Genomic DNA, 24,462 nt, shown 5'->3' with positions numbered 1-24,462 from the left:
GAACTTGCTGAACAGGCGCCTCTGGTCGGTCAGTACTAGTTCGGTGATAAGGACATACCCACTTTCAGCTAACCAATACCTACAATAAAAAAATGCAAAGAAAAGGGGGTCGAGTTCAATTTAAGACCCTGGTCTTTTGAAGGAAGTCGACCATCCAAAGCATTTCCGCTTTTTCATATCCTCCTTCCCCTTTGTTAGCAGAACATTCTGTCCATGGCAGAGGACTCCCTAAAAAAACAGCTGTTTCACTCAGGGAATGCCCCTTATGACAGGACTGTCCGTTGTTTTGCTTGCCTTTTTCCTCTCTTGTACGCCTCTCCTGTCCGTGCGTCTTCATGACTTGTTTCTATTTGGTTTGTGACTCTGCGTCTTGACCCTCTCTTCTCGGTCCTGTGCTCTGTTCATCTGTTTCCACATGACAGACAGTTAGTTGGTTTGTCTCTTTCTCCGTCTGGCGTCTGTCTTTGTACGTTTGCCTCAAATTTCTGCCACTGTTCCAGGTACATTATTGTCTGTTTGCCAGTACCTGATTCCCTTTGTCCTTTTCTCTCACTCGGTCTTGCCCAGTCTCTTCAGAGTTGGCTTCCTTCCCCATTCTGTATTCCAGTCCTTTCTGCACGGTCCTATCCTCTCCAGTCCAGTAACCCATCCTGTTTCTCACGCACATTGTTACAGCTTGAGCCTTAAGCATGCACATTGTCTTGCTGGAGTGCACCCATCCGGGTGAAACATCTCCATTTGGCCTGAACTAACTTCCTGTTCCACTTCAACCCACTAAACCAAGTCTTCTCTTGTTCTGACATACTCTTGTAATCTGCGTGTCTTGTAATCTCCGTGGAGGGCTGGCTGCCTCTGGTCGTATAGGGTCCTGATGTCCTCAATACTTCCACTCGTGAGTCCCGATTCTAGCTGGTGCTTCAGAGACAAGGTATAGTTGTGTTTATCTGGTCGGGAGGACACAGAACCAATGAGGAGGCCTTACTTAGCCCGAACCCAGCATAGACGGGTTCTTTGAATTTCTTAACTCTGAAGGTGTGCAAGAGTGTCCGAGTTTCAGCGGAGACCTTGTAGAAGGACAGTCTGCCACCAGGATAGTCCAGATACACTCCTATTCTGTTGCAGGTGTCTGAGGGAGTGATGGGGATTTCAATCTTCTTCCTTCTGTGACGGACATGATACATGTTACCTTCTGGACTCAACTGAAACATCAGACCCCAGGACTTGTTATTGTATCCAAACATACTGTTATCACCCTCTCCAATCCTTTCGATTCCAACGTATGTCACTCCTATATGGGCCTTTCCGGTACACTCCACCTCCCAGTAACCAGATTGAGCGTAACTCTCACTAGACAAAACAAGTGGCCAGAATTTAAATCTGTCCGGGTGTTTAGGATACTTCGTAACTTTCCCTTCCTCGCGTATCACTTTTTTGTTGTTGTTGGCTAGATAGAGCTTCTTGTGGATTGTGTTTGGGTCAAACGTGAATCCAAACACATCGCTTGCGGTGAACTCTAGTTCAACGTTCTCCATGTCATTCATGTCGTCGTCATCGAAGTCATCATCGTCGAATTGACAACAAGAACCGAAAAAGAACTGAAAGGTCTTCCGGATGGCATTCTTTATCTTGGAGATGATTGACTTATCCTCCTGGGGTGCAAAGCTCTCTTCTACATCTTCAGCAGTCTGCTGAGCGCTAGCGGTTTCATCTCCCATGGTTGTGATTACGATTCAGTTCTCTGTTCCTTAGATTCCACTGCGGAGAATGAAGTGTAGATTAATGAATGACACTAGTAAGCACACTTTATTTATAGGCCCAAACTCTCCCCAGTTGGTGCCTCAAAGCTGCCTGCTGATTGGACAGAGTATTTTGACAATGCCACGGTTGCTATAGTAGCAGAGATCAAAACACACTCCATTGAGAACGTAACAAAAAATGTCCTGTTCTCAATTTCTGTGGACTAGTGCACTACAGCACTTCCCATTATCAATGGACCTGGAGGCCAGTCTGTGGCATCAGTACTATGACGTCATATTGATGGCATCAGAGATCTCCATATATGGGCATAAAAGGGACACAGATACAGATCTCTCTGCTATATGACAATTGGTACCCTGACCAGAACGTTTATGTTCTTTTTTCTTGAGAGTTGGAGAGAAACAGTCTATTGCAATGATTACTACAGAAAAAATATCTATTTGACTCTTATTTCAACAACCTTTAAATAAACCCACTCCAGGGCTCTTTACTGGTATTTCCCTTGCTATATGCTAGGATTAAGAAAAATTGGTATATTTATCACTGTGGCTCAAAAATAATGTATTTATTTCTACAGGGGGGTCCAGGGAAAAAATCTGCTTAAAATGCATGCCCAAATTGGAACAGTTGTGGACACAAAACTACAATGATTGTGGGTACTCGTGACCCACCAAATGTAAGCTAACCCCTGAAGATTCACAAATGCAGTGTAAAACATCACATTCCTCTTACCAAATTGTCCTGCTGTGATCACTTACCACTGAAAAGAGGATTGAAAAAGACCTCCGCCTATGGAAAATGTGCATTCTGAATAGTGAAAAAGACTTAAGACCTCATTGGAGCCCTATATAGTGAATAGAGAAATTGTCCATCAAGGTGTCATCAATTGATAGGCAAAATCTTATGAATATATTTCAAACTATGTAAACTCTACAGATGTTTTAGTGAGAGTAGTGCTGTAATATTAGTAATGTAAGAGTATAGGGTGAGTAATGATAGAAACGAGTAAAACTAAGGTGTAATAATAATGTAATATGAGTAATGCATGGATGAAAAATACAATGGCAGCTGATTATATATGCTGTAGGGCCTCTGTAGCAGAATCAACATTGAAATTGTAATTTGATTTGGAATCTATTGATTTATTGACCAATGAACAGTTGTGTGACTGGTTATGGGAAGCTGGCTTCCCATATGGGGTTCAACTGGTTAACTTTATTGATATTTCAATATTTTTGTTGATGTGAGCCAGGCCAGCATGATTGGGTGGGCCAATCATGAGTCATGATGATGAATGACTCCATGTGACGATGAATTAATTCTACGACATATCATCTTGATATTCAGTATATCCTTATGCTAACTTGAGTGCACTTGTGCGTGGGTGGGTGCGTGGGTGTGTTTTGGTGTCGGTGAGGAGGTAATTGCCAGCATTTGCCATGCAGAGCTATTGTTGATCCATTTCTCATTTCCTTCGCAATAATGGGATCCTCTCTGCATTTTCTTTCAAGCAGTGCTAGGAGCCAACTTATATTCCATGCATTCTCCTTGCTGTCCTGCAAAAATGTGTCTATAGCTTCATTCTGTTTGGCTCCTTCAACAAATTCTAAACTGAAAACATGGTGCGTGTGCCTCCTCTCAAAAAGAGCACCTCTGATTTAATGCCATCACCTAAGAAAACATCCCTCTTGCACTCTTTGGTGGGGCTTGAACTGAGTGTTTGAACAATGTGGAGGGCTTGAACTTTGGAGCCCTGTTAAAAAAAGATCAATTTTTCATGAATGAGCCCCTAGTGTGTTAGAAGGGGAAACAGGCGAAGGCTCGACCGCGCACATTAAGGAAAGGATGTGTAAAAGAAAAAAAAACTCAAACCTGCTTAGAAAAAACAGCAGGTTTTACTTTGTAAAATATTGGATTATCAGTTAATTCTTCCTTTCTTTTTTTTATCTAAACCATATGGGGGTGGGCGATATGGTGATAAATATCGTTGAGATGATACAATGTCTCCAAAATATGCTTTTTCAGAGATATCGTATATATATCGTGATACACAGCAGATTCATTGCAGAATTCATTTAAACCTGCATTTTTGTCTAAATCAGTAGTTCTCAAACTTTAAAATGTCAATGTTTCCCCTTAAAGGACAACTTTGTTTTTTTACAACAAGGGTTCATATTTTAAATTGAAATTAGAGAAAAAAAAGTGAGTGTTAAAATGTTTTCATTTGCTTCATTCCAGGGGCGTACCCAGGAATGAGAGTCAGGGTAGGCGAGATGCCAGCCGAAATGCCCCCCCCCCCCCCATAAAATTAATAAAAAATATTATAAAAAAAAAAAAAAAATCACACATTTTAAAATAGTTATAATAAAAACAATATTCAAGTAGGCCTATATTCAATGTAAGGGACAGGTCGAAAATGCCATGACCCCTCCTAAAATCTAAGTTTATGCCTAACCTCAAAGTGAGAAAATAAAATGAAAATTTTGGAATTTGGCTGCCATAAATAAAATTCGAACCAGTGAACCAGCAGGAACATTAGACTGAGAGTCAAATGACAAACTATGGGTTGCATATCTACTGTAAAAAAGGCTGTGAGATATTCGTGTAATGCTTGTCATCCAGGATGGAGAATAAAATGGGAAAATCCCAGTTGTCCAACGTCTTTTAGCATGAGGCAAAGTATATAGGCCTACCCAGTACAGGGAATTACTTGATATATAGACTACAGAGCAGTGGTGTAAAGTAACTAAGTACTTTTACTTAAGTACTGTACTTAAGTACAGTTTTGGTATTTCGACTTTACATGAGTATTTCCAATTTTCAATACTTTCACTTCTACTCCACTACATCTCGGATCCAAATATTGTACTTTTAATCCACTACATTTATTTGTAAACTTTTGTTACTAGTTACAATTTGAAGATATAAATTATGACATTATAAAACATATAGGCTACATTAACCAATTTAGCCCTATTTTATACCTTGGCTATTTGAAAATAGAAGATCTACAAGCTCACAATGTGTCATGATGGACACATTGTGAGCTTGTAGATCTGCTATTTTAAAACGTATTGTAGCCTACTTTAACTTTTGGTACTTTAAGTATATTTTGATGCCAATACTTTCATACTTTTACTTAAGTACATTTTGAACAGCCTATTGCCTGTAAGTATTGATACTTTTACTTAAGTAAAGAATGTAAGTACTTTTTCCACCACTGCAACAGAGAAAACAAAGTTACACACATGTAGACAATGACAATCATACAGCAAAATCAGTGCCAATGTGCATTTTCCATCATTAAACTCCAGCCCCAGCTCCAGCTGACTGCATGGTGTTGAAAACTACTCGGTCAAATCCAAGCATAGAGTTATAATAAATAGAATCCAAGCAACACTCTAGTGAATTTCAGAGGACAGTAGCCTAGCTTTCAGGTAGAGGTGATGGCCATGAGAACAAAAGGCAAGCCGAAATTAATTTACATCTCAATGAAGGACTTGATTAGTTGACAAGTGGTCGCCTTCCCCCGCATACCAGTGAATGGGCAAGGAACGGGTTGAGCAACATTATGTCGGTAAGCTGGGCTTTTTTTTGGGGGGGGGGGGGGGGGGGTTATTTGTATTGTTAGACAGGATCAAAAATAAATAAAAGGCGAGCGCCTTTTCGCCTTAATGAGCGGTCCGCGCCTGCTTCATTCTATTGTTTTATCGCATTTACCATGCTAAAATGTGGGGCATGCGTACGCATGGGGGCATGCGTACAAGTGGCTAAATATGTATTATTAGACACAATAAGCCAACAGTTTCTTTATTGCTATTTACAGTAACACTTCTAGCCCCCATAAGTCACATCCAACCATGAAAGGTTGTGTTGTATCTTGGGAATGGGCTTATTCTGTGTAAAATGACATATATAGCCACTTTAGAATCCACAGCCACAGAATCTCTAAAACAATAGAAAGAAGTAAATGAAATCAATTCAACACTCATCTTTTATATTCTTTAATTACAATCTAAAATATGAACCCTTGTTGTAAAAAACTAAAGTTGTCCTTTAACTCTGACAGTATACAAATGAAACCAAATGGACCTTACGGGTCCATTTGGTTTCATTTGTATACTGTCAGAGTTACATTCTTGTAAGGATCAATTTAGACCTACCAAAAAGAACCCATAGAGTCCCTGGCACTTTGAGGACCGCTGGTCTAAATGGTTTGATACTCCTTTTTCTTTTTTTCTTTTTGTTACCTTGTAGGTGGTTGTACCGTTAAGTAACTTGAAAAATAACCATATAAAACCAACATGAAAAAGAATCATGATAAGATTGTGTATCGTGATACAGCTTGGGAAAATATTGTGATATTGTATTTTTCTATATCGCCCACCCCTAACAGTATGACATTATTTCTACCTAGTAAATGAATGTATTGCCATTAACCAGTGGTGGACAAAGTACTCAACCCCAATACTTGAGTCAAAGATACTCCTGCTCTAATATTCATTATGCACTTAAGTACAGTACTTGACTCTTGAGTACATGTACTTAGTTACTTTCTACCACTGCCTGTGGGTGCATTCGTATATAGGCTCTGAGAGAGCTGGAGCGCACCCCAGGTGCTCCCTGGTTGTCCCGAAATTCAGAGCGGTCGGAGTATCACACACAGGGGCGTCACAAGGGGGGGAAAGTGGGACTGAGTTACTAGGGCCCAAGATGGAGGGGCCTTAATTATTTTTATACTTTAACTATTGAAAAATAGCAGATAAACAAGCCCACAGCGCGGCACCGAGTGCCGCGCTGTGAGCTTGTAGATCTGCTATTTTTGAAAAGTCGTAAAAGTTGAATATATGTATTTTTTAAGCGAACACAAATTTTGCTTCTGGGGGGTCCCTGGAACTAAATATTTTGAGATGGGGGATTTTGAGATGGGGGACCTTTTTCAATGGGGAAGATTTTTCAAAAATGCTGCTATTTTTCAATAGTTAAAGCACACAATATTGCGTAATAATGCGTTCTCAGTCTAAACGGGTTAAACCCCTCCCCCTATGAAGAACATTCATGGGGGGCTCGCAGTGAATCCTTGTACCCAGGGCCCAGAATTTGGTGCGACACCTGGTCACACATCCAAGGAGTGTATTTCCAAATGCATCCCTGGTCTCCCAAACCCACTTGACACAGATTAGCCTGATTTCAGACTCTGCGCTGGAGCTTGAGTCTGAAGTTGTCCCTATTCTATTTGATTTAAAAGGGGAGGGGATTTAACATTTGAAATTCCCAATCACAAGAGATCTGGTGGGTGGGGTTGTGTTTGACTTGTGTACACAAAACATTCCCCCTCCCCCTGTATGACAGGAATCAAGTTGTTGTCTTTGATGTTTCATTGATTAGAGAGAAGCACTAACAAGCTATTTACACTTGTATGGCTCAATCAATGACTGCAGTTCAGAACCCCTTTGAAGTTCAAAGGGAGCAATTAAGAGCTCTGGTGAGCCACCCCTCCCTCCACTGTTTCTGTTGATTTTCAAAAGTTAGACCCACCCCTCCTCCGTCTTGCATTGATGTCATAGGTCGGTGCTGGTCGGTTTGCCAAGACACCGATAGAAAGAGACGCGTCATATGACATAACCAGACCAAGAGAAGCAGTCCACTCAGAGAGTGGGCGGGTCTATTGGCTGGAGCCAGGCAAGACACAGATACAAGGAATCAATCTTTTTTTTTTCTTTGCATCCCATGTCTCTAAATGAAATGAAATGAAGAAATCTTTAGAGAAGAGAGATGTGAATTCCTCTGAAGTGCCGGTGTTAAGTGACACCCATTTCATGATGACAACAACACAGCTGAGCAACATCCCCAACTTAATGGCCCTCATTTATCAATGGAGCGTAGAAACCTGCGTTGATCCAATCCCAGGAATCATCTCGCGACGGGGCTCACGCGTGATTTATCAAACAGCCGTATCCTGTCAATCACAACGTAAGAATGTCGAGTGTTGATAAATGTGGCAGATGGAAACGATCATCATTTAAATGTCCCACCCATGTTTCAGAGGGCTCGCCCTGTGAGTTTTTTTACATGAAGTAGCGGAAGGCTTCTTAAAAGGATCCCTGGCTAATACGACAAATATGCCTTAATATAATTGCCAAATTAAAAATACCTTAATTATTTTATTTCTTCTAGAAATAACTAATCTTTCACTCAATAGGGGAAATGTATGTCGCAAGTAATTGATGATGTCATAAATGTCATGTGTAATTTTTATGGCATGCATGTGCAAAAAAAACTAGACCAGGTCAACCTGGTTGTGCCAGACCCCCTGTCTGTCATCATCATTTATGACATCATGCCTTTTGTAGGCATGTCATCATCATGTCATCATCATATATACCCTTTATATAGAAAACCCGGACAGACCGACATTTGCTTATGTAGGTCTACCCATTTCATGGGTCTGGCAATCAAACCTCGGTTCGAAGTGAAGCGGTGAACTTTTATTCTATGTGTTCTAGAGTTATGAACTCTGTTATCTGATACATTCTTTATATTCTGAATGAATGAATGATTTTATCTGGAGGGCCGAATTGTCATGTGAAGAAGCTTGGCCTTTCCTCAAAGTATCCAATCATCAGACCGGGATGGACACTACACACATATTCTGGACATACGGGAGATATAAAACCTGTTCATTCTGGTCTGAAATGACCATATATGGACATGAGGTGACAGACATTTTGTTTTTGATAAAACCTGATCATTCTGGACTGAAATGACCATATATGGACATGGGACACACATTTTGTTTTTGATAAAACCTGTTCATTCTGGACTGAAATGACCATATGGACATGGGACACACAAAGCCACTCCTTGGAAGCGGCTTTCACCGCTTCAAAAAACACACACTATTAAGCATAGAAAGTATTAAGTTTGTTGCCAGACCCATGAAATGGGTAGGCCTACATAAGCAAATGTCGGTCTGTCCCTTTTCTATATAAAGGGTATATATGATGATGACATGATGATGACATGCCTACAAAAGGCATGATGTCATAAATGATGATGACAGACAGGGGGTCTGGCACAACCAGGTTGACCTGGTCTAGTTTTTATATGCACATGCCATAAATTCCATGGGGATAGATCACAAATTACATTTATGACATCATCAACTTGCGACGGGCATTTCCCCTATTGAGTGAAAGATTAGCTATTTCTAGAAGAAATAAAATAATTAAGGTGTTTTTAATTTTACATTGTATTTATAGAGGATAATTGTAATGTATTAAGACATATTTGTCGTATTAGCCAGGGATCCCTTTAAAAGCATCCCTGTTGTTTTTAATTTGACAATTTTAGTTATAAAGGACAATTACAATGTATTAAGGCATATTTTGCTTATTAGCCAGGGATCCTTTTAAAGAAGATGGTTAAATGGTTCAACTGATTTTGATGCTATATAGTAAATAATTTAGCTGGAGACCCCATGGACCACCAGTCTAGTTACAGTAGCCCTGTGTGCATTTACATTTTTTCATGTAACGGAGGTGATCCGAACCTCCCCACCCGGCTTCGAACCCGCATCTTCCGCGTGAAAGTCCAATATCTTAACCATTACTCCAAAGGGATATATCCCTATGTAATGAGGGCTAGACTTTTGAGGCTTCAGGCTGGGGCTGCGACTCTCTCTCCGCCACACTCACCCCCCTTTGACCTCCTCCTACGGGGAAGCCCGGATCCGGGTCACGGCACCAACGTAACGGAGGTGATCCGAACCTCCCCACCCCCGGCTTCGAACCCGGGTCTCCCACGTGAAAGTCCAATATCTTAACCAGAGGGCAGATACTAGACTTTTGAGGCTTCAGGCTGGGGCTGCGACTCTCTCCGCCACACTCAGAATGGCTAAAACACTAATGCTGCGTTCAGATGGGCTCAGGCAAGCGGTAGACGGCAAACCGGAAGTCATTTTAGTGGACGGGAGTAGAACGGCAAACGGTACAGTAGTCCGGCAGTCGAAACCGGTGACGGTAAACGGCAGACGTGCCGTTCAAAGTTAAATTAATTTATCTTTTTACCGTGGTACAGGACGGAATCTGGAACCAGATGTTACATAGCTCCATCTCACGGGACAAATTCGACACACACAGAACACACATCAGCCAGCAGTAGCAGAGAGAGCAGCATGGAGCCACCTCAACCACCGCAGCGCGCGTTTTCATTTTGCGCGAGCGCTTTAAATAATTAATTAATGTTGCCGTACCGTTCCGTCGGGCATATTTTGTTCTACCTTGCCGTACCGTCCAGCAGGTGGTGCCGTTTGCCGTCTACCGCTTGCCTGAGCCCATCTGAACGCAGCATAAGCCCCATTCTCTCGACAAAATGCCCATGCAGTGGCCTAAACCAATTTGTCAAATCATTATCTTTTTGGGAAAACCTTGAACACATTCATGCAGTTGTATTGCAATTTTGTAAACACGGGCATCAAAAGGGGTGCATCTCTCCACTCCGACATGTCTCCTTTCCGACATGTCTCCATTCCGACACTAACCCTATCTCTACCCCTACCCTAAACCTTAGGCCCATGGGGAGTGTCGCCACTCCGACAATAAGAAGTCCATTTCGGAGTGGCGACATGTCGGAATGGAGAGAGCCTCCCCATCAAAAGTTACACAGCTACAACACAGTTGTCATCATTTACACACAAATTGTTTCTAATGATGCGATCAAACCATTTGAACAGATTACAGTCTCCAGACCATATCTTGTATATTAGTATGATTTTGTATGTTGTATGATGGTTCAAACAATGGATGGATGGACGGACACAATCTGAGACGCAGCAGCGGTTATTCCAAGGATAGTTTTATCTATTTTTTGAGCGGTGGTAAACCGCTCCATAGAGTGGCTGTGCGTGTGTCTGTAGCCACTTTTCCTCAGCGTTTTGCCATAGCAATGTGTTTTCCTCAGCGTTTTGCCATAGCAATGTGTGTGTGTAGCCTGTATTACATCACCAATTACATCCTAGACCTATCTGTAGCCGCTTTTCCTCAGTGTTTTGCTGACATCCTAGACCTAACTGTAGACACTTTTCCTCAGCGTTTTGCTGACACGACCACCGCTCACTTCACATTGGGTGTTTTGCATAAGCAGCACGATCATTATCAGTCAGTGCATCCATTTCTATGCTGCTTTCACCATGGTGTTCAGATTCATTTAGGCCAGTGGTTCAGCAACAACAAACAGCGGTTCATTTATGTTTGCCTTTCACCAATTCAACCCCTTTCCTCATCCCAATAGAAGCATTTCCTCTGTGTAGCTGTGGAAGATCTATGACCAAAGCCCATATATCAGGGAAAATATATTACAGGCAATTGGATTGGCCTGTGGTGGCATCAGGGACATGCTGGGCCCCTGATTCAGCCCGGGAAAAAGAGTTGTAGAGGCCCTCATTGCGCGCATAGCGCTGCTGCTACTCAAAGATTTGCCATTTCAGATCATGACAAGTGACAAGCCAGTGGGCCAATTACATGAGTTATATTTCGTCATTGTCGGGTGGAAACCTTGTACGTCCAAAACTCTTTGTTTTGTATTTATCATTTTAAAAATGATTTAAACTATAGTGAAAACAGCCGATCTACAAGCACACAACGCCTCGCATGCGAGGCATCTGCTGTTTTCACTACTTATGTGCGACGGCCTTGTATGATGAAGCAGGGCTTTGCTTTGCGAAAAAAATTACACATTTTGAAACTTGGAGATACAAGGTTTCTGCCCGACAGTGATGATTTACTTTGTTGGCCGCCTAGCCCCCAAAATGGAACGAAGGCCGACATTTTATTTTACATTTTTTCCTAATGGCCGGCCTGGACCGGCCGGGAATGAACCGGCCGTTCATTGAACCGGCCGTTCGGGAGTTGTCCCGCTTTTCCCAATGGCCAGCACGTCCCTGCCAGAGGGTTTATCCACGCACTGTTGGCTGGCTAGGGACAATATTGAATGTGATGTAGCCTCCTGTTTTGCTTGCTCCTTGACCATGTTCGCAGAGTTTTATTTCTGTGTTCCGACTTGGCTTCTTAGCCTTTAGTTTGTCGATTAAGTATTTCTGAGTCCCGCCTCGGATTCTGTTCTTCCTGACCTTTTTTTTTTTTGCTAGTTGTAGTCACTGAGTTTTGGCTGCTCCCTTGGACCTGTTCGCTTGTGAAAGAAACTGTTGGAGTTTGAACTACAGTACTCTGCCTACACTTGTCTGCATTTGTCTCCTTCTCGCCATCAGGTTATTTTAGTTTCATTAGTTTTCAATGTGTTTTCAATTCTAGTTTTTGTTATTTTGTTTTAGTTAACTATAATAGCCATTGATTGATTGAATTGATTGAATATTTTATTAGACAAAAATGAAGAGCAGTACTAGAAGCAGTGCTCTTCCGAGCACAGGTCTCCACCAGGCCAGGCGGTGGTACTACTATATAATAGGCCAATGTAAAAAGGCTGGCATATGTTCTTCACCTTACAGACCTTTCATGGCAATCGGACACTGCATGCATGATTTGAGGCATTGTGTTCCAAAAATGTGTTTTGCTAAAGTCTACCTGCTGGTGGCTATAACAGGCCAACGTGAAAAGGGTAGCATTTGTTCCTTGACATAGTGGGAACATGTGTGGCAAATTTCACGGTAATCGCAAGCTGCGTTGATGATTTGAAGCATTTTGTTCAAAAACTGAGCAATCCTGCAAACTTTGGAAGCCAATATTAGCCAATTAGGCTATATGAAATATCAGACGGTTCGGACTTGATCACATGACTATAGAGATACTGTGTACCGATTTGCATGATTTTTGGATAAAATCTCAAGGAATAATAGGAAAAATTGTGTCTTACATAAGTCGGCCTCCTGGTGGCGCTATAAAAGGCTGATGTGAAAAATGCAGGGAAAGGGTTTTTCCTTGGCCTCTAGGGAGTGCGCTTACAAAGTTTGAAACTGATCGGTGGAGTTATAGGTAAAACCACAAATCGGCTTGTTATAGCGCCACCATGAGGCTGATTTCAAAAATTTGAAGTGGCATTTCTTCCTCGACCTAGTGGGAACGTGTGTGCGTGATTTCATGATAATTGCAATTTGCGTTTGGGATTTGAGGCATTTTGTTCAAAACTGCTCAATCCTACAAACTTTGGAAGCCAATCTTAGCCAATCAGGATGGAATATGCAAAATCGGACAGATCCGTGTCGATCACATGACTATCGAGATACTGCCTACCGATTTGTAGGATTTTTCAACAAAATCTGTAAGAGTAGTGCACAGAAATGTGTTTTGCGAACATCGGCCACTAGGTGGCGCTAGAAAAGGCCCATTTGAAAAATTTAGGGCAGAGGTTCTAGATTGGCATCCAGGGAATGTGTGTGCTCACTTTGGCAGCGACCGGGCCAACGGCGACTGAGATTAGGTGCACACAAACTGCGAGGACACACGGACGGACGCACGCACGGACGGACACACGGACACACGGACGGACGAAGGGGAAAACATACTCTCCCCCATGCCTTCGGCTGGTGGAGACAACAAGTATAGTCAATACAAAACATGTAGTACAGTACAAGTACAGTTAAACACCCTGCCTAAAAGGAACACCCCAAATAAGTCATTTTACAGTCTTGTTTCTGTCTCCAAATAGTCAAAGTATAAAATAGGGGTTAATTGGTTAATGTATAATCTACAAGTAACTAGTAACGTTTTCAAATAATTGTAGAGGAGTATGAAGTACAATATTTGCCTCTGAGATTTAGTGTAGTAGAAGTATAATGTATTGAAAGAAATATATTATAATTATAATTTAATGGTAGCTCCAAATCATAATTAACTGTACACGTAAATACAGTACAAAAACATAGAAAATCCACAGAACAGAAATCACAGCATTCAACACTGGGAAGTATCACTGTGGACATTTTAATAGACTTTCCAATGGGAACTTCTTAGTATTAATTTCACAGCTGCATGGCTACAAGAGAATGTAATTTGTTCAGGCCAAACAGGGTCTGTGTGACTCTTTGCCCCACAGTGTGAGACTGGAGTAAGTCCAGTTTGGCGGCTACACAGCTAATTGCGTGTGAAATAAATACGGCATGCCTATTTCAGGCCAAATGATGATGCTCGCTTCTCATCAGCTACATTTTTCAAAGCAATCGGGTGCGTTGCTCTGAAACCAATGAACCGCTCAGAACATTTATTACATCTTGGTATTGTTAAGCACATATGGCCTTGGCTTATAGGCCTTAGTTAGTACATTCAGTAGAATAATGTCGCTTAAGATCAAATGTCAACACTTTAACCATTCAGGCCTATAATTATTGAATGCTTTAACCAGTGAAAAATAGCAGATATACAAGCTCACAGCGCGGCACCGAGTGCCGCGCTGCGAGCTTGTAGATCTGCTATTTTTGGAAAAAGTCGTGAAAATGTGTGCAAATCTTCGAATATATGTATTTTCAAAGCGAACGTTTGTAAATCAAATTTTGCTTCTGGGTGGTCCCTGGAACTAAATATTTTGAGATGGGGGTCCGTGGCCAAATGAATATCATTTTGGGGGTCCTTCACATGAAAAGGTTTGAGAACCACTGACATAGTAGTCTCTCAAGAACAGGCTAACTGAGCTCCAGTTAAATGAAAAGGACCTTTTCTTTGACGATGGCTGGCCAGATTGTTGACATACAAACATCGGTTTTTCAAAAAATCTTAGAAGGATTCAAAAGACACTTATGTAATCGGGTCAAAAATCTAATTTTCACGATTTTTCAAAAATAGCAGATCTACAAGCTTGCAGCGCGGCACTCGGTGCCGCGCTGTGAGCTTGTATATCTGCTATTTTTCAATAGTTAAAGCATAAAATATTGCGTCATAATGTGTTCAGGCCTAAATGGGTTAATCCACTTTTCGTCCGTCCTCCAGGGTTATACATTTGGTCCTCTCCGTTTGTGCCTCTGCATGCGCCAAATATTTGTCCCGAAAATAGACGAGTTATAAGCTCACAACTGTTGTTATTTTTTCATACTAAATGTTTACCCCAGAATGCTAGGGTTCAGGGACGTGCAGAGAATGTTAGAGAGGCAGGGGCTGACATTTCTGAAAGGGCCTTTTGGTGGAAATATCGAAAATAGCCGACCTCCAAGCTCACAACGCGTCGCTCTGCAACGCGTTGTGAGCTTGGAGGTCGGCTATTTTCGGTGCCTGATACCACACTGAGCCAAATGAATACTGAGGATTTACTGTGTAGGGCAGTGGTTCCCAAACCTTTTAGCTCGTGACCCAGACGTTTCCCAAAATAGTAAAGACAGATCTACAAGCTCACAACACGTCGCTTTGCGACACGTTGTGAGCTTGTAGATTGGCTATTTTCACTATTCTTAAACATTCATGGAATTTCGTCGATTTTTCTTTGATTTCTTCATGAAATGAATGGAAAAAAAAACATTGCTTTATTTAGTTATTTATTTTATTTTATTATAATTCAAAACAAAATGTAGGAAATAAAAATAGAGGGACCCATAAAAATGGGTCCCGACCCAGTGATTGGGAACCAGCGGGGTATGGGACCGCACTGCATGCAGTAGCGGTTCGTACGTATATTGCGCCCTGTGCCAGCTAGTATAGCGCCGCCCTATGGAAAAATCGGATATTTGCGGGCAAATTATGCATTTTTTTAAGTTAAAATCGGTTCGGTTCTACACGGCGGCAGAACCATTTTGGGCTTAATATAATAGGGTTTATGATCTGACTGTCTTACCTTTGTGCTGGTCAGGAAAAATGGTTGTTTCACAGTCACGCACAGTGAGACAAGAGTTCCTATATCCTGGCTGATATAGAGCCTGAGGTCTATGTTTTCAAGAACAAAATAATCCTCTCCATGTGATGTTTCAGGGCAAGCAACTATATTATAATATCTAGTCATGTCCACAGATGTGAGGAACTCCATGCATAGACTCCATGCTGTTGTTGTTTTCAATATTTCAATACTGGCGCGTGGATATGACATCACAAGGAGGGGAGGGGGGGGGGGGGGGGCGGAGTGTATTGCTTGGAGCTGCCAGCCTCTATCATACCACCAGGTGGTGTTGTTGTATTCGGTCTGATTTAAACAGACAAGGGAGTGGACGGTTGAGCTGTTTTTGCACGGCGTTCACTCTACTTTTTTTTTTCTTTTTCTTCTTCTGGCGCCCCCGCAAAGTGCCGCCCTGGGCAATCGCCCCGCTAGCACCCCCTTGGGGCCGCCACTGACTGCATGCATAAGAACAATGCTAAAGAGTTGTTTGAGGACCCAGGGCATGGTCTGTCTTGGGACTATAGCGACTGTAGCTTGGTCTTTTCTTAAATATCAGTCACTGGAACCGTGCAGCGAGCGGGAGAGAGCAATTCACCCGGCTGATTACATTAGTGGACATGGGACAGATAAAGTGTCGGCTGGCTGATTGAGAGAAAAGCGAAGCGCGGGCCGTGACCTGCTCCAGCGCGTCACATTAATTGTTCTTTAAGTCCGCCAGCCTGCGGCTCCGCTACACGCCTCCTGTGGAACGCAATTTGTATGGAACAGCTCCGCTCATTGCCCATGCCGTTCACGTGCTCTGATGCTCACACACACACACGTACGTGCGCGCGCACACACACACCGGAGAGGAACGCTTGTGCACTTTCTCACACACACACACACACACACACACACACACACACACACACACACACACACACACACACACACACACAGTGCAGCGGTGAGGGTGATTAGTGACTATGTTAGCTGCCTCCCAATGAGTCTTGCTAGCCACAGTCCACGTCTACTGCGGAGTGTGAGTCCTAAGGCCGGGGCATTAATCAAACGCTCATTGCTAGCCATCTTGTAAAAGTCTTTTATACTGTATGTTGTAAATGCAGTGCTAGTGGTAATGCTTGTTGTGGTTGTTGTGGCCCCCCACTCACCAGCCTTGCATTAACAACAACTCTGTTTGTGTTGGAATGATATATGGGGGAGTGCATCATTGGTTTACGCTCAGAGCACAGCTCCCAGATGCAAATGGACCACAAAGCCCAACGTTAGACAATGACAGAGGCGAATGGACCATGGTCAATACATGGTGATGTCTGTTCACAAGCTTTAGCCATATGGCCTATCGTAAACATTTCTTCATTAATAGATACTTTTTTTCCCCTAAGATATGTTTGTTTACATTGTGTCCAAAGTATTACCAGGGGGGGCTAGAGGGGGCTTTAGCCCCCCTGGTGAAGGCTTAGCACCCCCTAAGCCCCCCCCACGTACCCCACAAACCGAATTGTGATGAAAAATATTTAAGGAATACATAAATAAGACTGTAAACCATACTAATAAAAACATACTTTTTTATGCTGAAAGCATCTTCAGCCTCACGGTTTGGAGCTGGAAACTGCCAATGAATGATCTGGTCTGTTCAGTTATCCATATAAACGAGATAATCTCATTTGTGGGGCATAATGTGCTTATGTCTTGACTTGGACTGTGCAAATATTTAGCTGTTAAAACAGTAAAAAAAAAATGTGTAAATCACACATAATTGTTAGCTAGCTGTTTGTTTTTCTTTATTTTTGATAATATCATGTGCCAGCAAATGATTAGAACTGGAGACCTGAAGAGACAGATCCAGGGACGTGCAGAGAATATTAGAGAGGCAGGGGCTGAAAAGAGGGCCTTTTGGTGAAAATATCAAAACAACGCGTCGCGTGTGAGCTTGGAGGTCGGCTATTTCCAGTTCTTCATACCACACTGAACTAAAGCATAATCAAGTCAATACTGGAGATGTGGCGTAACGGCATGGATTTCTACACAGTGAGGGCAATTCTTTCAACATAAGATGCTACATTCAAGTTCAGGAGAGTTTGGACAAGGCAATTCTCTTGAATGCTGCCTTCAGGTATGGCATTGAAAGAGGGCATTTGTGTTCCTTTCACCATAGTAAAAACTGCATTTATGGTCTGGAAAGGGCACTTTTTACAGATACAAAGGCAGGGGCTCAAGCCCCCCTTGATGTCTATGTGTGCACATGCCTGGACAGATCCACAACAATGCACCCACCCAGAACTAGCACTACACAACTGTACTTGACAGTTCAGAGAATAGGAATAGGCTAAATTGAGCACCAGGGAGTACTGAACCAATTATGGGTGTGGTTGACCTGTCCGTCAGCCAGTGTGCTTTAAATAGCTGCCGTTGTCTACCAGTGGGGGGAAAAGGGTCTACAACATACATGAGCAACTGGCGGCCCGGCTGGGGGCCACATGTGGCCCCCACCTTCACTTAATACGGCCCGCGGGTTAATACCAGACTACTGATCTTATTGATTTCAGCTGTTACAATTCTAAACATGACCTGCTTTAATTATGTCATATTAGTAGCTTAATGACTAGTATAGAAATATTAAATTACTTAATTGTATAATGACTAGTAAGGCCGATCGGCTGTTTTCACTGGTTTAAATCATTTAAAAGTGATAAATACAAAACAAACGGTTTTGGACATACAAGGTTTCCACCCGACAACGACGATATGGTGTTTTTCATTTATATATATTTTCTTTTCTCATGTCACAACGGCAACGTTTCACTTCTGTGGCAATTGAGTTGGAAATATCAGACCCAGAAACAGGGTTTATTTCTAGAATCAAAGTGATGCTGTGATGTAAGCGTTGAACGCTGACCATTTCCATTTCTTCCCCCTTGATCCCGCACCTTCATCTCTCACTCGTCTCATCCTTCCTGCTCATTAAAACCCTCTCTGTCTCGCTGGCTCACTCCCATTAGCTCCTTAGCTGGCCCTCTAGAACTTCCAGAAGTAAGATTGCACTCCTCTTTCTCTACCCTTGTCACATGCCACTTTTGATCCTCCCCCTCTTTCCCTCGCGGTCTCCTCTACTAATTCTCTTTGTACGACGGTGTGCTGAAAATAGCAGATCTGCAAGCCCCCAAAGCGCCGCGTCTGCAACGCGCTGTGAGCTCATGGATCTGCAATTCATGGCTGATTTCCCCCTAAACATTTTTCGGTCTATTAGACGTCTAATATACGTCTAAAGGCTCGTCTAAAATACGTCTAATATACGTCTAGATTTTAACGTTTTTTAGACGTCTAAGCTTAGACTAGACGTTGATTAGGTGTCTAATAGGCGTCTATATAGACAGTCTATATTTTAGACGTCTAATAGACGTATATAAATAGCCCCTCATTCACTACTACAGTAGTGTACGTCATCCTCCATTCCAGGTTCCGTTGAGTTCGCTTTATTCACGTCTCATTCTCTCTGTGAAAGCCAAGAGGACCTGGCCTGCAGGACTCTCTCTCTCTCTCTCTCACGGCCATTTAGGAACACTGATACCAAACTCTGTTGGCATTTTGGTTCTTGTGATGTAATATCGTCACAGTCGGACAGAAACCTTGTATAATTTTTTCGCAAAGCAAAGCCCTGCTTCATCTTACAAGGCCGTCGCGCAAAAGTAGTGAAAACAGCAGATCTACGAGCACACAACGCCTCGCGGCGCGAGGCGTTGTGTGCTTGTAGATCGGCTAGTTTAGATCATTTTTAAAATGATAAATGCAAAACAAAGGGTTTTGGACATACAAGATTTCCACCCGACAATGACGATATAGTAGTGCTGCTGCCGAGTTTTTTTTTTGTTTTTTTATTCATGAATGCTTCTGCTCTGGGCACTGGCCTCCAGGCATTCTTTGTGGTCTGCTTTGTAGCATGGCAAAAGAAAAAAACAGGGGCCCGTCAGTTTGACAGTTTGATATTTAAATTGTCAGTGTGATCTGAGGATGTAAGCTATTGAATAGATTGCGAGAACATTATGACGTAAATATGGAAACTGAGAATTTTCTGCTCCCCCCCAAGAGGGAGGGGAAGCTGCTTTAACAGCTTAACCCAGTTGATGGCTGCTCGGATGGCTCTGAAGAGCGCACAGGAGGGAGGTTACGGTTAGTGTCTTGCTTCAGGGACGCAAACTAGCCTTTACCACCGGATCGTAGTAGTAACTTGGCAACACTCCCTTCTGTGACGCCGCGGAACTGCCTCTCTCACATGCCTTACAGGTAGGATAAGTGAGGCACAAACGGAGAGGACCAAGTTACGTGAGGTCAACGTGAGGCATCGCTGTGCCAAACATTGCAAAGGCCGCTAGAGATAGGACAGAATTGTTAATTATTGACACCCTTTACGTCTGGGTGTTGGTTAAAATAATATTGAACCAATGAAAAGTAGTAAAAAGCCCTTCGGTCAAAACCTCCTAACTCCACTTGAGCTCATTTTCCCGAAAATGAACATCTTGGAGTAAGGAGGTTTCAGCCCGACAGCAGAGATATTTTATATATGTATTGTATCTTGTGTTTATTTTCGTGATGTACTACTGTATTCCCATTCTAGACACTAGAACATTAGCCTTGTAGAATGTGTTCTGCATTTACATGTAGTGGTGCTTTTCTAGTCTTTGGACAGCCCAAAATGCTTTACAACAGGGGTCTTCAACAGGGGGTCCAGGACCCCTAGGGGGTCCTCAGAGTTATTACAGGGGGGCCGCCAAATCTTTGTGTGATTTGATCATTCTTTTAGGTTAACAACTTGAACCCTCGCATCCCTACTCTGAGAACTTTGGCCTAAAATAGCAGATCTACAAGCTCTCAACGCCTCGCAGCGTCGTACAAAGTATCGACAATTTAAGTGATTAAATGTCTGAAAAAAACACATTGACATTCATAGACTGACGAGTGCTTCCAAACAAGTCTATGAATCTACCGTACCGGTATGAAATCGATGAAAATCTGCAACACCATTTTATACAACATGTAGGAGGGGGTCCCTGCTTCATCTCCCTCTCAGCTCTAAGGGGTCCTTGGCCTGAAAACATTGGAAGACCCCTGCTTTACAAAGTGAATGCCCTCACCATTCAACACACAGAGAGCGGAGGCAGCCATTCAAGGTGCCACCCTGCTTGTCAGGAGCACTTAGTGGTTGTGTTGTGTTGTGTTGTGTTGTGTTGTGTTGTGTTGTGTTGTGTTGTGTTGTGCTCAAGGACACTTTGATGTCATGCCAGGAGTGGCCAGAATTGAATCTGGGACCTTTCCCCCGTTCCCAGATGGTCGCTCTCTATACCTCCCGACCCACTTGTTGAAAGGCAATGGCTTATAGCACACTAATAACATGTAAAGGAAAAAGTCGGGTCTATTTTAAAACCCATTAAGGCCTAGCATTATTGAATGCTTTAGCTGTTGAAAAATAGCAGATATACAAGCTCACAGCGCGGCACCGAGTGCCGCGCTGCGAGCTTGTAGATCTGCTATTTTTGAAAAAGTCGTGAAAATGTGTGCAAATCTTTGAATGTATGTATTTTCAAAGCGAACGTTTGTAACTAAAATTTTGCTTCTGGGTGGTCCCTGGAACTAAATATGTTGAATGGGGGCCCGTGGCCAAATACATATCATTTTGGGGGTCCTTCACATGAAAAGGTTTAAGAACCACTGACATAGTAGTCTCTCAAGAACAGACGAACTGAGCTCCAGTTATGTGAAAAGGACCTTTTCTTTGACGATGGCCAGCCAGATTGCTGACATAGAAATATAGGTTTTTCAAAAAACCTTAGAAGGATTCAAAAGACACTTATAGAATCGGGTCAAAATTCAACTTTTCACGATTTTTCAAAAATAGCAGATCTACAAGCTCGCAGCGCCGCGCTGTGAGCTTGTATATCTGCTATTTTTCAATAGTTAAAGCATGAAATAATACACAATACTGTGTACCCGTTCTAAACGGGTTAAGTCAAACCAATCCATTCATCTGGGGAGGCAACTCCTCGATTCAGTGCCGCCATCTCTTAAGCCTTCCCGAATCCTAAATCCCAAGAGACATTTTGTATTTTCGCTCCGCTGTTCTCCATCTCTGTTGTGTTGTTGGGGAGAATTTAAGGATGAGAGTCCAGACGATGCACTTGGAGGTAGAATGGATGGAAATATCCCACGGGTAGGATATCGTCATTGTCGGGTGGAAACCTTGTATGTCCAAAACTGTTCGTTTTGCATTTATCATTTTAAAAATGATTTAAACTAGTGAAAACAGCCAATCTACAAGCACACAACGCCTCGCACCGCGAGGCGTTGTGTGCTTGTAGATCTGCTGTTTTCACTACTTTTGTGCGACGGCCTTGTATGATGAAGCAGGGCTTTACTTTGCGAAAGAACATACAAATTTGAAACTTGGAGATACAAGGTTTCCACCCGACAACGATGATATATGGATTGCTACCAAGATCAGTGCTTTTCGAAGTGGGGAGTTGGGGTCGGGAGCAAGGCGCGCCAGAAAGGCCAATTACAATGGAAAGGAAAATATTTTGAAATGGGAAAAATATAAAAAAAAACTGGTGTCCCTATTTTGCCCAGGTCATCATGTCACTTACATGTTCCACACGTTTCCATAAATATTCAATCATTTTCAAAATGGGAAACATATAAAAAAAACTGTTGTCCCTATTTTGCCCAGGTCATCATGACAATTACATTTTCCACGTTTCCATAAATATTCATTTTCAAACACATAAAAAAATTAAATAATTTAGTAAATAGCTGATGTGATGCATTGCGAAATTGTAGATTGGCTATTTTTGCTCTTTGTTGAGAGCCATTGTGAGCTTGTAGATCTTGTAGATCAGCTGCTATTTATTTCACAATATGTAGCCTATCTGTGGAACCGAGTCCAACTAAATGTAATGCCTCAACTCCTACAATTCCAAGTGCTTGTCACGGTGCAGGGTCCCCAGTTCAATTATGATTACTTTGGGGGGTCCCAATTCAAATATGATTATTTTGGGGGTCCCCAGTTCAAATATGATTACGTTTGGGGGGTCTCAGACTGAAAAGGTTGAGAACCACTGACCTATAGGTGATCATGAAAAAGATGGTGTGTGTGATTTCATGGCCCTGTGTGCGGATGATGCAGGGGCGTCACAAGGGGGGGAAAAGTGGGACTGAGTTACTATAGGGCCCAAGGTGGAGGGGCCTGGAATTATTTTATACTTTAACGATTGAAAAATAGCAGATATACAAGCTCACAGCGCGGCACCGGGTGCTGCGCTGCAAGCTTGTAGATCTGCTATTTTTGAAAAGTCGTGTATGTTTTAAGCAAACATTTTGTAACTCAAATTTTTCTTCTGGGGGATCCCTGGAACTAAATATTTTAAGAAGGGGGTCCATTACCAAATACATATCATTTTGGGGGTCCTTCACATGAAAAGGTATGATCACCACTGACATAGAAACAGGTTTTTCAAAAAGGGTGCCACGCTGTGAGCTAGTATATCAATAGTTTCAAAAGTTAAAATACCCAGGGCCCAGAATTTGGTGCGACACCCCTGGGATGATGTCATGGTGAACATACAGAAAGTTGAGCCTATAATAGTTGGCTGGTGTAACTTTTCTCCTTGTGGTTTCATTTTCCCTCTGATGCCATGCTACACCGGTCACACTGACACAAACACAAGCGGAAAGCACCCTCGAGGACGGCACTAAGCCCATCAGGCCGCCTCAAGTGAGACAATTATAAGTTCTGTCCGAAAATGCGTCGCCTGTCCGATAGCGTACCGCGTCAATCCGCGGATGCATCGCACCCATAAACACGCCTTGCGTTGCTGAATAACTAACCACCTGATGTGAGATGACATTTTTTAGATAAGAACAAATGGGGTCTTGGCCTTTTTTCCCCCCCATCCGTAGCCCTCTCACTAAACTGTTTAAAGTGCTAAGGGGTTATTTCCAGTTGCTGCCATGTGCTTTCACTGGGAGTGGCGAAAAGGTTAATGAATTCAGCACTGTAAGCTCCCGTTACAGTGGGCACAGCGAGAGCTGCTGCTGGGTGTGCTGTGCGGGGCTTTGCACAGCATGCTGATGAGAGCAGAGCAGCACATTGCACAGAGAGAGAGCATCGCTGCTGCCCCCTGTGGGGAGAGGTCTGAAATGGCAGGACCTCATTGAGGGGAAGGGTGGAAAGTGGAAACCTTGTATGTCCAGAACTGTTTGTTTTGTCATTTTAAAGGTCTTATGACATTAAAAATGTTTTCATGCTTCCTGACTTCACTTACACCTCCAAAAACTGAACATTCAACATTCAGTGGTTTTTCTGTAATCTGTAGTTTTTTGAATAATTAGGCTCAGAAAAGTGAGTTAATTTGCCTCTGGACGTACGCATCATCATCCAGGGGAGGGTGTGGTTGTAGGGGAGGGTGTATCACCTTTGATGTTACTTTCCACTGTGTTTGTATCGTTCCAATGCACCATTTACCAGTTTGGTTGTTGCGTTCACCCTCACCTACAACCACACCCTCCCCTGGATGTACGTTCAGAGGCAAATGAACTCACTTTTCTGAGCCTAAAATTATTCAAAAAACTACAGGGTGTAATTGAGGTCCGGAAACATGAGAAAAGCCACAAAAAATATATATTATTTTTTTTGTTTATGTCATAAGACCTTTAAAAATGATTTCAAATAATGAAAATAGCTGATCTACAAGCACTGCTATTTTCACTAGTTTTGTTCGACAGTCTTGTATGATGAAGATACTTTACGAAAAAACGTACGCATTTGAAACTTGGAGATACAAGGTTTCTGCCCGACAGTGACGACATGATGGATTTAATTTTAACCAGTGGTGGACAAAGTAGTGG

At 42.5% G+C, this 24,462-nt stretch overlaps 1 protein-coding gene across 1 annotated transcript in view; it reads right to left on the bottom strand.

Annotated features, from left to right (window-relative positions):
• Positions 1-24,462, bottom strand: part of shoc2 (SHOC2 leucine rich repeat scaffold protein) — a 618,526-nt gene that overhangs the window by 86,246 nt on the left and 507,818 nt on the right. The gene's annotated exons all lie outside the window — the stretch shown is intronic.

This window comes from Nannobrachium achirus (genome assembly GCF_963921795.1).
Source record: "Nannobrachium achirus genome assembly, chromosome: 3".
Classification (NCBI taxonomy): domain Eukaryota; kingdom Metazoa; phylum Chordata; class Actinopteri; order Myctophiformes; family Myctophidae; genus Nannobrachium; species Nannobrachium achirus.
This window is presented reverse-complemented; position numbering and strand designations above follow the sequence as displayed.